We start from the raw sequence: 15,432 nt of genomic DNA, 5'->3' as shown, positions 1-15,432 counted from the left end.
ATCGTGAACGACTCGGGAAGAGCTTGAAGAGTGCAATGAGTGGAAGGTACCGATGGAAGGCAGCGGAGCGATGACCACGAGAAAGAGAGAGACACAAGAGAAGCAGAGGCAAACGGAAACACATACATCATAAAAAAAAAACTAAATAGGATTTCATTTCTGAAAACCGTTTCCCAATATTTCTAGCGACAGGGCCCTGAAGGCTGCGATTTTGGGGCAGCCCGTGAGGATGCTGTGGAAGAGCTCCGTGTGTTAAGGTCACGGACTGATAGACGAATCATTAAACATGTCACACTGAGATCCTCCTGCTTCTTATGCTGGCAAGGAACTCACTAGAGTTACTGACATCTGCATATATAATGATGCATCGATGCATCATCATATATGCATGGAACTTGCATCGAATCATGCATGCGAGCTTCGATTAAAAAAAATAGTATGAATACGTTGTGTATAATTGGTTTAGGTAAAGCCTTGCGCCAGCTGAGGCACTAACTTCAGAACCTTTGCAAAAAAGCACCGTACTTTCTTTTCAACTGAATTGCTATCCTGAATTGTTGAAAGTCATCAAATCTTTATTTTGCTCACTGCAAACTCAAAACACATGTACACTCTCACCAGAGTGAATATCAGCAAAAATGTCCCAGATAATAATCTTGAGTAATAAATGCCCAAATGTTTTTCTACGTGAAAGGTTCAGATGGGTTTCGCCTCTGGTGGCTGTAAATTGTGGAGACCAGATTGGTCTAAACCACGAATGGCATTGCTTGACGAAACTAACCAGGTAAAGGCGCAGCCCTGCAATTGCCTGGTCAAGCCACCGCTGGCACAAGGGCCTCCGCGAGTGGGAATTCTGGAGAGGTGATTTGGCGCATGTTTCCATTCAAGCTAGATATGTTGGGCGAGGTGGGAATTACCCACGACCCCACCACACCCGATCGGCAGATCGACTGTAGTTGCATCCATTCATACCGCTGGGAGGGGGTGGGGAGCAGAGGCGGTGATGGAGGATTTTACACATTTGTAGTGGGCTAATTCGGAGACACTAGTAGGAGGCACTCTCTCTTGTTCAATCTGGACTTCACAGCCTTAGGAGATAACTACACACTGGGTCGGGACAGCCAACATGCTGCCAGACCCACGGCAGCACGACGAGTTCCACCCCAGATCGCAACAGCCCCGACTGTGAGTCGGAGCTCGCCTTTTATCCTCTCCAGCGTGGCCAGGCTCCGCCCTCGGCCCCGCACCCCTCTGGATCCCCCAGAAGGCTCGGCGCTTGGCCCACAGGTCCAACTGGTAGAGCGGGCTGCTACCTCCAATCCCATTGGCTACCAATCTCCCAGCGCCACGTGCTACAGTGACTCATTCAACGTCACCATAAATTTGCACCGTTGCTTCAATTGCTGGCCAAAGGAACAAATCAAACTTTTGACCTCTGGACTGTGCTGACCGTGACACCACTGCAGCAGCCCCCACTACCCAGGAAGTGACATTCGAAATTATTAGTGCCAATGGGAGACAGATGAAGACCGCCAAAGTGAAATGCTGAATAAAAAAACAATTGTTTGAGATACAGTTTTGGAATTCTCGCTGATAAATAGCTGGGGGTTGTTTGACACTGGGTATGCTGAATATAAAACAAGACTCTGGGTCCGATTCACATGCTGGCGGATGTTTATTTGTATCATAGTTTTCGTGTAAACGTGCCAACTACTTTATCTCCATCACAAATAATGAGGGAAATTTGTTGAGCCAACGCAGATCATCCCTGTGGTCAAGATGAGAATCTGGCCCTAAAAGTAGAAATTGTATATACAGCGTATCGGTACAAAATGATATAAAAAAGAAAAAAAAATACATGTTTTTATTTGTACTGGCAGTGGTGCACAATCTGAAATGACAAAAAAACTCAGCTCAACTGTCAGCAACACTGCCCGCAAAGGAAAAAACTGCGATATAATAGGCGGCATTTCCGGCAGTAGCCCATTTTCACGACTAAGAGATGAAGGGCTTTTGCCTGAATCGTCACCGATATCACCGATATCACACACACACCTTTCCCTCGCTCGATGCGGTAGTAGTAGTAGATGCGATCCAAACTAAGGGCGCACAAAGCGAAACCGCACGCGAGACCGCTGCCTTCCGAGTAGCGCACACAGCAGACACACAATGTTGCCCTTCACGTCCGACCGCATAGCCACGTGTGAGTGAATTCAAACAGCACGGAGGAGCGAATTATTATTATGGGCAGAAATAATTTCGCCGCATATCCATGAAATGGCACGAACCGAAGCCACATAAAGCGAAGGAAAGCTGTATATATTGCCTCTTTAGGGGTTTGTAATGACCAAATGCGTTAATTGTTTTTGTATTATTGAAGTGCTCCAAGCAACGTAAGGGGGCTCGGGGGGGGGATAGCTGCTCGGCATTTTCTGAAAATTAGGCGGCCAAGCCAAATACCGAGCCCCCTCATTTACCTTCAAGGGCCTCCTTGGCTATCTGCCCCCCCCCACCTCACCTCCGACCACAACTTGAAAATAGTTTCCACATGCCTGGTCTGTTGTGTAAGCTATCCTACACGTGCTGCGGCATCGTATATATATGTGTGTGTGTCATTGGCATTGTGGGATACACCCCGCCCCCCCCCTATAAAAAACCCCATAACGCGCTGCGCACACTTTTTGACAACCGTGTAAGCGAATTAACGTGGCTTGCTGAACGTGCAGGACGGTTCCAATTCTGCTGTGCTGCTGCTGCTGCATGACTGTCAATCGAACCTAGTGGCCTAATAATGTGCAGTAAAAGCCAATGGTGGAGCCCTGCGATTGCTTGCTGTAGCCACTGTTGGATGAAGGACCTCCCCCACGAGACGGAGCTCTCGACCGCAGTCCCGAAATACCCTCGCAAGGACAGAATCGAGTGCCCGGGATGAAAAAAAAATCCTGTCCCAGATTGGTGATCGTTAATCCCTGCGGATAGATGCCACGGTTTAAACACGATGACACTGTCTGCCTTCTTCTTGGTTCTTTCGGTAAAGTCACGTAGAAGGGAAATAATAAAATAATAAAAATAAAACATAATAAAATAATTCTCACGACGTTTCGGCCACAACGCAAGCAGCCGTCCTCAGGTGGAGAGCAGGTCTGTCATTCAGACGCTGTCTTTCCGACAGACCTGCTCTCCACCTGAGGACGGCTGCTTGCGTTGTGGCGGAAACGTCAGGAGAATTATTTTATTATGTTTTATTTTTATTATTTTATTATTTCCCTTCTACGTGACTTTACCGAAAGAACCAAGAAGATGAATCCCTGCAGTCACGAAAGCTTTAAATCGAAACTGTCTGCCTTAGCTGGCATACTACCAGTGGAGGCGCAGCACCGACTTGATCCCAGGCATGTGCTCCCCCACTCCACACCCCTCTCCTTATTGTTTCTAGAAATGTCACTGCCCCCCCCCCATCCCTCCTGTGTAAAAGTAGTCTTTAAATAGTCCCCAGACAATGTGTGATCTGGTCACCAATTGATACGCTCGCCACGCCAGCTAAATAATAAACACAAACGTGTACTGTACTTATTACTGTAGCACTTACAGCCTACGACTATGAATCAGCAACCAGCCGACAGCCTACTGCCTCACGTGGCCCGAAGGGCAATGCCACCCACGCCCACAATCTCACCCTGCCACGAGGCAATCATCTGTACATACGAAAGTGCCGCGCCATTTACTGCCGCAGTTGTACCTGCTCAGAATGTGGCCGGGTGGCTCACGTGACGTGTTTGTGACGTATGAGGGCACTGAGCTTGCACTGCTGACCTCCTGGCTTTGTGTTTAGGTAGCCAGCTGGGAATTAGCTGAGTTCTCAAGTGTAGTGAGTGGCTGGTCTTACTCCGATCATCAATGACTCCCCAATAAACCCGCCGAGTTAGAGGGGTTTTTTTTGCTCAATTTTGATAAAAATTCGATTTCCATGAGAAAAACACCTCTATAGCTTTGGTCACGGCGAAAAAGTGGTCACATTTCAAAAGTCATGAATGCAAAAGTGACGCAATCAACTGCAAATTGCAAAAATAATCCTTTAACATTTTCATCTGAATTAATAGCATTGAAACGTGCAGATAAATTGATCGATAAGAAGTCTTCGTGGCACTAGATGAATTATACCAATGTCAAATAAAAATGATGGAAGGGACTTTATTGGCAAAAACACAAAATAACTCGCAGCATCCATCATAAACACTGCATTATTAAAGTCAAACTTTTTTTTTTATGTGTAGAAACATAGCATCTTTAAAACATAGCACGCGCGTAATTTCCGCCCACAAAATGAATATCACTCACGGTTGAATTAAAACCGTGTACGCTGCTTGCTGGCGGATTATTATTAATTGGGGCGATGGCTCGAAGTGGTCCGACACAACCACCCACTCTCCGCGCAACAAACAACCAGCGTGACACGGCACCCATACAGACACCCGCCCTCCCTGCGCCCAGAGGTCCAAGTCCCCTCCATTCATTCGCCTTGTCACATGCAAAGGTTAAACTCGATGTCCCGTGCCTGAAATTAATGACGGTGGGAGTGGTGATCATGGGACCACTGCCACAGGGAAGCTTTACGGACCCAATTCCAGCTGAACCTGCACGCGTGTGTGCTGTTGGTTGCAATGCTAGCTCAAGTGCAGCTTTAATTATCAGCATTATGCTTCGAATTCTGATCTGTTGTCCAAAGGTATATGTTACTGTAAAGGTCGTGTGTTGAATGTGCTACATATAATTCATGGTATAAGTCTGGTTGCCATGGATTGCAACCAGAGGACATTGTAAAAATACTGTATGGAGTGTTTTTTTTAAATTGTATTTCTCAATTAGGCTACGCTACTAAAATCCTGGATTTGCATCTGGGTTTCAGTGATTAAGCTGGGCCCTCTCCTTTAGACGGGTGATAGTCTCAGCTCCGCTACCAATAACAGCACACATAAACGGCATCGTATTAAATAAGCCTTTTGACTTATCTCGGCTTATACGAGCTCTTCACGGAATTCAAATGTATCAGTTTTTATTGACATGGCTACACCCTTTGCAGGTCGCATCTGCAGTGCGCTCCCAGTGCAGAAAATGAGGCCCGGGGCACACCACTCGCAGTTGCGATATTTGCAAGTGTAAATATCGCATTGTGTCCTCATGGCATGTAGCTAATAGCAAATGTACAATATCCAATAATGACCATGTATAGTATCCCACCGAGGAACATAGCAATTATAATAAACGTCTATTGGGTGATTGGCATACAGGGAACCACTCTTTACGGAGCTGTTGAAGAAGTGCAGTTTAGTGGTGGTGAGAAAAGCCTATTGAAGTAGCTCCTATTAAATAGGTCCTGTGGCATCAGCTTCAGCAGTGAAACGGAAATATTTTTACTCGGGTGGGAATGATATATTAAATGAGTGATTCATATACTAAAAAAATCCACTTCACAATATATTCAGAGAATTAGAGGTGTCGGAATAGATCTTTCAAATTCACGTGTACTGTAAAATACTGTATATTCGTTACTCTTGCAGACACTCGAGGCGATACATTCACCGAAATAATAAAAGTGTACTGTATATTATTCTTGATCCCACCGAATCGCAATCCTGACTTTCGAAAATTCATAGAATCGCATGGAGAGGCAGTGAATATTCCACCCCTAGTTTTTTCAGTTCATATTATTAATCGCATTATAAAACACATTTTAATTTACATGCCTTCATCAACCCACTGCTGGATGAAGGCTTTCCCATACTGTGTCGGTAATGGAAGTTCTTTGGTTCAAGTTCAATTTCATTTATTAGGTATAGCCCTGTGAGCCATTCGGCTCTTGAATCGGGTGCAACCGCAACAAACAAAAAACAAAAACAGGAACAAAAAACATCTTAAAGTGAATATGTGACTAAGTGCAAACAGAAAATCCAAGAAAAGACAGCAAAATATTGCAGAAAAAACACCGTACACCAACGCTGTGTAAAAATCTCAGTGGGATGCAAGTCAAACAACAACAACCACAAGACAGCTTAGATTAAGGCCATCAGTCTAACTCTGTACTACAACAAACATGGCTAAACCAATACACTTTTCGAAATCACCAAAATAAAGCCATGAAAGCAATGAGAAAGCAATCATAGGAACTGTGGGTAGCAGAGGGCCGTGGGAGCTGTCCAGACATAGGTCCCCACTGGTGATAGCTGTGGCCTAGAATCGAACTTAAGTGTGCGGCTTCATAGCGCCGTGCACTAAGCAGCGTGCCACTGCTGCGCCACTGTAATATCGAGGTGTAAAGCCATCACACGAAGCAATTTGATTTAAGAAAAACACTGCTACTCATAGGATTGCCAATAACCTCCAGTGCCACGCTGTATAATGCGCAGTTCATTAGCAGTATACAACAGTAGCAGCCGAATGAACAAGATTAGTGCGGGCACTGCCTTGGGGTGCAGACATCCTAGCTGTCTCCGACAGCTCTGTGGGTCACTGCAAACTTCCCTCTGCTCTATTCCCCTGTGCACACGCGGGTGGGGGGGGGGATCATGAAATCAGCAAGAGACGTGGAGACACACGGAGTGAGACGGATGCTGGAGAGAGACATGGGCAGAGAGACGCAGAGACAGACACTCCCTGCGACGTGGAGAGAGAGAGAGAGACGAACACACAGACGCAAAGATAGAGACGGGCACGTCGGCGGGGAGTGAGAGGCGTAGAGAGAGAGATGAACACACACAGACGGACACAGAGACGTGAAGATGGACATGTCAAGGCAGACGGAGTACAGGAACATCAAGCGAGACGCGCAGAAAGAGACTAAGCGAAATAAAATTATGGATCCTGCACAAAATAACAGCCCACGTGACACGACCTCATGCTCTCCGCTCCAGTATGAGACGTAAGTCACCATGCAGGTCCCTTTGCACAGTCAGATCTCCCCCCAAACAGCACACGAACGTCTGTCCCCTCGTTAAGATGGGAACAGAGGCGTAGCTAGCGAGTGTGCAGGCGGTGCAACTGCGCAAAGGGCCCCGCCGTCTGGAAGGGCCTTGAAGCCGGGTAACGAGTTGTCCCACTGCACCCAACAACTGAAACGAAATGCTGCACGTGTACGCATGCTATTAGAATGCACAATTCTGAACGGGTTACAGCTGTTTAAACTCTGAAAATAAATATAATTTCATCTAACAGCCTACTGGTTTCCTCCAGATTAATGTTTCCCAGTAGCATTTGGTAATAATATTAAACACGGTTTTGTGATCAGCGGTGAGCTGTGCTGGGCACGCCCAGCCGCCTCGGTTTGATTTCCGGCCATGGCTGATATCCGATCCAGTCCTACGCACCCTCCACCCCTACACGTTCTTCATCAGCCCTCTCACTGATCAGTGCGGTGAAGTATGGCCCCCTCCAAAAAATAATGAAACCCCCCAAATGGCCGACACGACACGGGGCGACCTTCATCCCGAAGCGGATTGACAAAGGGCTGCGTGTAAAAACAAAGTAACTTCAAAACCAGCTTCAACTTCGCTGAGCGTCTTCGTCAAGGTGTAGCCTTGTAAATAATTGCCGCCTGGGTGATGGGACGCGCGCGTGCAGTCGGACACGAGCGTTGTTGTTGTGCCTGGAAATGTAATTTCAGAAACTGAACGGAGGAGCTCAAAAAAGGTTACTGCGTTCTCTCGTTTGGCAAAAAAAAATTACATTATTCAATAAGAAGTCTTAATTCCCTTGGGTGATCAAAACAAACGGACTGTAATGTTATTATATTTTCAGAATATTATTACTACCGCACAAGCACTGGTAATTCTTAAAGGTTGTTATGTATTTCGTTACACGTCTTTCGTTCCATTTGACAATGACGATGTGACATTTTCCATTGAGCAAAACAGACGCATTGGGAATATTACGTTTAATGTTTTTATTGCGCGAAACCCCATTGGAAATGTAATTTTCGCGTTGCATCCAAAACTAATGTTATTTCAACGTTACATAATTCACTATGGAGTACATGTATTCACACACCCAAGGACAAATCTATCTCATGTATCATTAATACATTTTTCCCTTCATATTTTGCTTGTAGCTGAGCATATATTAAGACCAGCACAATGCCTGTGCTCCGGTTTTCCCTCCACATGTATAAACGTGCGTTTAGAGTATTTGGCTGCTATAAATTTCAACGTGAAAAGCCACTTCATCGAATGCATGTTGAGCTTCTTTCACACCTTACGTAACCAAGCATGCTAATCGGAGGTGCCACAAATGAGCTATCATTTGTAGCCAGGTCGCTTCTGACAAAGAGCTATGTTGATCGGTGGGCCTTACCTGGTAAAATAAAAATAGTTTAGTTTTAAATAGTTGAGTGCTGAGTATGACAGAGGAAACAGACACTACGCGAGCTGGGCCAGCTTTGTCTCTCTGGTGCTGAAGTCCACAATCACGCCAAACACAAGGCCAGTACGACTATTTGTGGCTGAATGAACCTATGGGAGAGCCAGAACGGGATTAGATGCCAATTGTCAATGACTTAATTTTGCATCATGACCTGGAAATTCATCTAGATTGCTGATATTATAGTGCAGAGCACACACCCCCAAAACACTGCTCACTGGTACACAAGAATGGAGATACGAGCAACGAGGTATTATATAAGATGCCAATTTATACGATATATAGCTGGGCATATTCTAATAATTATTGATCATTTGTCATTCCTTGGGTCGATGAAAGCCTCCCACACACAGATTTGGTCCGGGGAGTTTTTTCCACCATACTTCACCATGCTGGTAAGTGCGGGTTGATAAAGGGGGCCCAGAACTACGTCAGATGCCACTCACCACTGATCGTCTAGTAGCCATGGCCAGGGATCTAACTTAGGTAAACCAGTTCATTGGGCACCGCTCCAGCTCCTGTATAACCCCGTCGTGAATGATCGGTTAATAATTGCTATTGGGCCTTTTGGTGGTGCCAAAGCGACCACCTGACTATTCACGTGGGCCTTGCCTCCCCATACACGTCTGCCTGGATGGACACAGATTATGGGCCTTCTTGAAAGTGATGTTTGGTAGGTGAAAGTTAAATATATATAAACACACAAAAACAACTCTGTAATTGATCGATTCCTGTTATCTGCCCTACGATGACGATATATGCACGCTTGATGATGCACCGTGTAAAAAAATTGGCCAAACAACGACAACAACAACAAACCCTCGTCACATGACCCTGCGCTCAGGAAAATTGTGACGAGCGTCACAGCTTCGTGTCCCTGTTGCCCAGCACGGCCGTGCACCCCTCGGGCGGGCCCCGGGCTCATGTAACCGCATCAGCCTCGCTCGGTTTACGATGACGGCGGTTGCTAACAACTGAGAGTAGATTTTGGTGGAATTTTAATTTATTTATTAACAAAGCATGTTCGAGTAGGATGCTTATGGTAACTGGTATCGTTATATGACCAATTGGTATCGTCCATAAAAGAGGTTTTTTTTTGGGTTAGATCGCGTAAATATATAAATGTGGCGTTAAACCCACCACCATCCGATTCATAAGGTTTGTCACGTAAACAGAACGTGGCCAATTCGTCACTAGTATAGCGCACCGGTGTGTTGGAGAGCCAAGCCACAACATTTACAATCTGATTACGACGTTTCGCCAGTAATCACAACTAGCTTCATCAGGCGACAGCCAAATTTGTGAGTCATCCTGTTTCACATTTATATATTTACGTGATCTAACCCAAAAAAACTCTAGTATTATGGATGATATTGGTCGCGAAAGCCTACGTGTTAGACCAATTGGTATCGGCCAACACTCTGTGAGCGCTGGCTATAATTAGATTAAGTTTGTGAATGAAGCAAAGGTTCTATATTGGATGAGACGACAATTCTGTGACAGATGAGAGATCTGTATTAAGATGAGAAGAGTCTTTTGTATCGAATGAGAAAATGATTAGTATTCGCCAAATCAAATGAAACGTCTGTTATCTTACAACATTGCCACACGCACAGCTGAAATTGAATATGATTTTGACATTACCCACTGTTTTTCACTGCAGAATGAATCAGAACTAAAGCAGAGTTTTTGAAACTAACCAACCAATCAACAATTTTCTGCAAATCTACAAAACTCCAACACGCAGAGCATATATAATCCTGTACACGCGTGTGTTTTTGCAGTTTTAAAAATGTGACATTGTGTTGATGGATTTTTTTTCTGCTATTGAAATGTCAAGACTCATTGTGTCTCCAAATCGGTGTCAAGTGGTCTCATACATTTGTTTCGTGAATGTTAAAATCCACACTGATATGCGCTTCATTCAGCCTTGTAATATTCCAATGCTCTATTTGTGTGTGCATTTTGGTCACGTGAATGCTTAATGAAATGCTCCACGCCTGTGATGTGTTTTTCGGTGTGTGTCTTTACTGGCGGAGTTTAAATATTGAGTGCCACGTTGCGGCAAGTTAGCAATGGCAGTTCTACATAGAGACAGGCCCTGTCACGGAATGGGAATGTGGACATTTTAATGACTGCTTCAAGACCACTCGTGGAAAAGAACACCGGCTCATGCCCGTTCAAATGCGGGCCACACTTTTATCTTGATTCTTTTAACATATCTATTTAATTAACTTTGGCGAAAGTATTTCAATTTGTTATCCGTTCGCCAAAATTGCATGAATAATGAACGGAATGAAATCCCCACTGTCTCTTTCTCTCGATTGACCTTGTCACATTTGCATCACAGTAACGCTGCCTGGCATTCACACGACGCCCGTTGCTTTATCGAACTGCGGCTCGCGGGTGACAGTCATTGGCCACCGATTTGTTGACTCCAGGTCAGGTCATGCCCTCTCAAAAAACACTCCGCATGAGTGTTGGTGGATTGCTCGTCCCGATTGGTTCTCAAAGTATAACCTTGGAAAAAAAACGTCTTACAATAAATCAATAGAATGATGATGATGATGATTTTCATTTATAAAAAAACAGGGTTCTTGCTCAAATGACAATTGGACATTGCTCATCTCTGTTGGTGGCCTTGAGCTAAAGGTAGAAACTTCCACATTCCTTTGACATGGGCCAGCCTCTCCATATGCGACTGCTGTTAACTTCCCGCAACGTGGCACTCATCTTATTGACCTGGAGCGGCTGATAAGCGTGCAATAGTGAAGATGTCAAAGGAGCGCAAAGGTCCTTTACCAAATGTACGGTATGGAAACGACGCATCGATGTATTAAAGTGTATTCTTATGTCCATGATACGTGCATCAAGTTGCGTGTGTGCGAAAGTCGACTCGTTTTTGTTCAAATACATTTTTGCATGACCGGTAGCCAAATAGAAAATATAACTGGTTCAAAAACCGGTTACCGATTTGCCACAGCCAAAACAACGTGGGAAGGTTTCTTTAACACCCCCCCTCCCCACCACCTCCCCACCGCCTCCATTTGTCCTGCAGTCTAAATGGGTTCATCACATACTCTTTGGTTCTTTCGGTAAAGTCACATCGGTATAAAATAAAATAAATCACGACGTTTCGGGTGCAACACAAGCATCTTTTCCCACCTGATGACGGACGCTTGTGTTGCGCCCGAAACGTCGTGATTTATGTTATTTTCTACCCACGTGACTTTACCGAAAGAACCAAAGAGTATGGATTGCTGCAGTCACGAAAGCTTCAAATCAAGATTGGGTTCATCACAGTTAGTCGATCGGCAGGCTCTGTCTGTGGTGGGCAAAAGTGTGGGTACTCTCCACTTCCAAGATTTTCTGGCTCGTGTGAAAGGGTCTGTGAAAAACCACCTAGAGGGTATCTGGAGGGTAGGTGGATGGACAGTGTTGTGGAGGCCTAGGAACAGAGAAGACAAGTTGGGATAGTGATGAAGATCTGACGGACAAGGAGGCAGTGATGTAAATAGTGAAGGTTGTTGGTTTTAAATCCAAGTTGTGGTTGACGCAGCCCATCAGACTTAAGTGCTCGATCAACATGGGCCTTGTGCCAGAGGGAATGCGAAATGTCCACCACTGACTCAAGTCCCCCAGTGGTGGTGAGAGCGGCGTGGTTTTGAGCGGGGAGACGCGTCGGCTCGCCTCGTCAGGGGGGCAGTGGAGACACCACCACCCGGCATGTTTACAACAGGACAAGTCAATTAGGCGGTAATCATAACACACACATCCACCATCATTTCTTAACAATTACAAGTGCCCAACCCTTTGACGATAGTCAGTGCCAAATCATATTCGCTGTTACCACTGGGGTAATTTTGGTCTAATTGATGTAACTTTTTTTTTGGAGCTCGTTACCATGTACAGGCAATTATAAAACATAACAACAACGCAGTGCGCCTGCTTTGGATTCAGACTGTCAATGTGGCATTGTTATACTGGTAGGAACGAAGTGGACCAGACCACCAATAGATTAATGTGTCCATCCGTCCGTCTGTCCGTCTGTCCGACAAGATGGCCGCCCGCTCCCCCTGCGATCTGTGAACTAAACAAGATGGCCGTCACTTCCGGCGCCTCACGGCGAAACTTTAAACTTCGCTTCAAATTTTACTTTACTGAAACGCAGCACGTTTTTTTAACACAGAGACAAGATACATTTATATTAACACAGACACGAGATACATTTAATCGCCTTATTTGCGAGGCCTACTGCAGAAAAGGCATCGCGAGGTCTACTGCAGAGAAGGCTTCGCGAGGCCTACTGCAGGGAAGGCTTCGCGAGGCCTACTGCAGAGAAGGCTTCGCGAGGCCTAGTGCAGAAGGCTTCGCTAGGTCTACTGCAGAGAAGGCTTTGCGAGGCCTACTGCAGAAAAGGCATCGCAAGGCCTACTGCAGAGAAGGCTTCGTGAGGCCTACTGCAGGGAAGGCTTCGCGAGGCCTACTGCAGAGAAGGCTTCGCGAGGCCTAGTGCAGAAGGCTTCGCTAGGTCTACTGCAGAGAAGGCTTCGCGAGGCCTACTGCAGGGAAGGCTTCGCGAGGCCTACTGCAGAGAAGGCTTCGCGAGGCCTAGTGCAGAGAAGGCTTCACGAGGCCTAGTGCAGAAGGCTTCGCGAGGCCTAGTGCAGAAGGCTTCGCGAGGCCTAGTGCAGCAGGCTTCGCGAGGCCTAGTGCGGCAGGCTTCGCAAGGCCTACTGCAGAGAAGGCATCGCGAGGCCTACTGCAGAGAAGGCTTCGTGAGGCCTACTGCAGAGAAGGCTTCGCGAGGCCTAGTGCAGAAGGCTTCGCGAGGCCTACTGCAGGAGGCTTCGCGAGGCCTAGTGCGGCAGGCTTCGCAGGCTTCGCGAGGCCTAGTGCGGAAGGCTTCACGAGGCCTAGTGCAGAAGGTGGTGGTGGGGGGTGGTGGGGTGGTGAGGTTGGGTGGTGGTGGGGGGTGGTGGTGGGGGGGTGGTGGGGGGGGGGTGGTGAGGGCTGGTGGGAGGGGTGGTGTTGAGGGTGGTGTTGGGGGGTGTTGGGGGGGGGCTGTCAACTGCGCGTCACCAAGTCGTCGGCTCCCGCGAAAATCGCTGCGCTTTGTCGTCACGGCGTCGTCGATTTGATGGCGTCGCTGAGATAAAAGCGCCTCCTCGCTGAAGTCGGTCGCCGTGAAGTCTGCAAACGACCACTTCGCCCCCAAGTAGTTGAAGACGGGGGACAGTCGACACAGCGGCGTCCACACGACTCCTCGGCCACCCACGATCACCACGATCACCACACGCCGCCCTCACCACTTAAGCAGGGCGCGTTGCTAAGGGGCGGGGTAGAGGGCAGGGACTCGGAGCCTCTGGCGCGCATCGCTCCTCCCGGAAGGGGAACACCCCACGGGCCAATCAGCACGGTGCTCAGAGCTATTGATGGGCACCGGGATACAATCGCAATTATCTCACCAGATATTTATTGGAGCTATTCCCAGGACTCAACAAATTGATCGTTTGGAAATGAAAGACGAGTCTTTAAATCTCACAGCGTTTCTTGTCAAAACAAACACTTTTAATTAACGTTACACTAGAATACAGTAATTTTTTCTTTAACTCCTCTATACCCGGTCGATATCCCTGTACCGGTACTAAGTATTATTCCTACCAGCCCACCCCGCAGGGTCCTGTTTAATATTCAAAAAGTGACTGAAAGTAGTACGCTGGTGCTGCTGCTACTGCCGCTGCTGCACATTAGTGTGACCTTGATAATAAACAAATGTTCACTGGATAATATGTACCAGTGTATAACTATAGGTCCGTTGTATATACACAGAACAAGGCAAATTCTGTTAGCCAGCACCTTCCCTGTGCTGTTGTTTACATACAGCATTAGTTACTCATTTAAGGTTGAGTTGACCTATGAAAAGCCCAGTGCAGTACCATACGCCACTTTATACATACACAATTATATATATGTATAACACATTCCTGCGGAGGAAGCTGGTAGGAACGTTGGGTTGCTCGGTCAATGGCCAGGGTCAACGGCGGCGTGGTGTATTCCGCAAATATGCCCGACTGTGAGGGCGGGCACAAGCCGGCGTGAGTAGGTTAAACGTTGAATTTTATAAGGGCACCACGGGGTGACCAGCCCCTCCCCACCCAGCCCCACCCCTCCCACCCCCACCCAGCCCCACCCTCCCCACCCTCCCCTCCCCACCCAGCCCCACCCTCCCCTCCCCACCCAGCCCCTCCCTGCACGACGGACACAATAATCCCGTGTGGGCTGGTGTAACCAGGAGGTTCCTACCAGTGTAAGTTAAGTAATGCATTGGGGTGGACATTTCTTGAAGATACAATAAGACTCAACACAAACACCCATACACGAACGCGACCACATTGTCCAGGCGAGTACAAGCATCGGACATTGACTCAGCCCATCATTCCGACAGTTATTTAAATAAGTGTCCTCTTGATACACTTTATCATGGAACTGTTGAATTTCCACCGCTGGCTTTGCACTCCCAGACGAAATGAGCATGGTGGCTCCGTGCTTAATTGAGTAAGGGACTCTGACTTGACTAGAAGCGAAGTAAACTTTGGCATCGAGCAATTGTGTCGAGCTGTTCCGTCGATAAACAAAATCAGCCTATGACCAACTCAACCGCAATGCACTCAATGCAAATCAGACCCTCAGAAGCTAAGCAGCATTGAGCCTGGATCATGCTTGGATGGGTGACCACTACGCATACAGAGGTGTTGTAGGCTGCTGCGGGGTAAGCTCCCCGCCCTCACCAACCTGCACTGACCACCGTGGGGAAGTATGGTTACATCACCCCCATGACCACGTACAGTGTGGGGGAGGCGTTCGTCCAATTGGGGAGGGACAACACGTGCCGTGCATGTGCTTGTTCCTTAATTTAGCTCAGTGGATGTGAGACATACATTATCAGCAATGGCATCACACGCATGTGCTATTCATAGCCTGGCACGTTAAACGTCCTCCTGTCATCCATCGCACGTAGAC

Source organism: Lampetra fluviatilis, chromosome 1, assembly GCF_964198595.1.
Source record: "Lampetra fluviatilis chromosome 1, kcLamFluv1.1, whole genome shotgun sequence".
Classification (NCBI taxonomy): domain Eukaryota; kingdom Metazoa; phylum Chordata; class Hyperoartia; order Petromyzontiformes; family Petromyzontidae; genus Lampetra; species Lampetra fluviatilis.
This window is presented reverse-complemented; position numbering follows the sequence as displayed.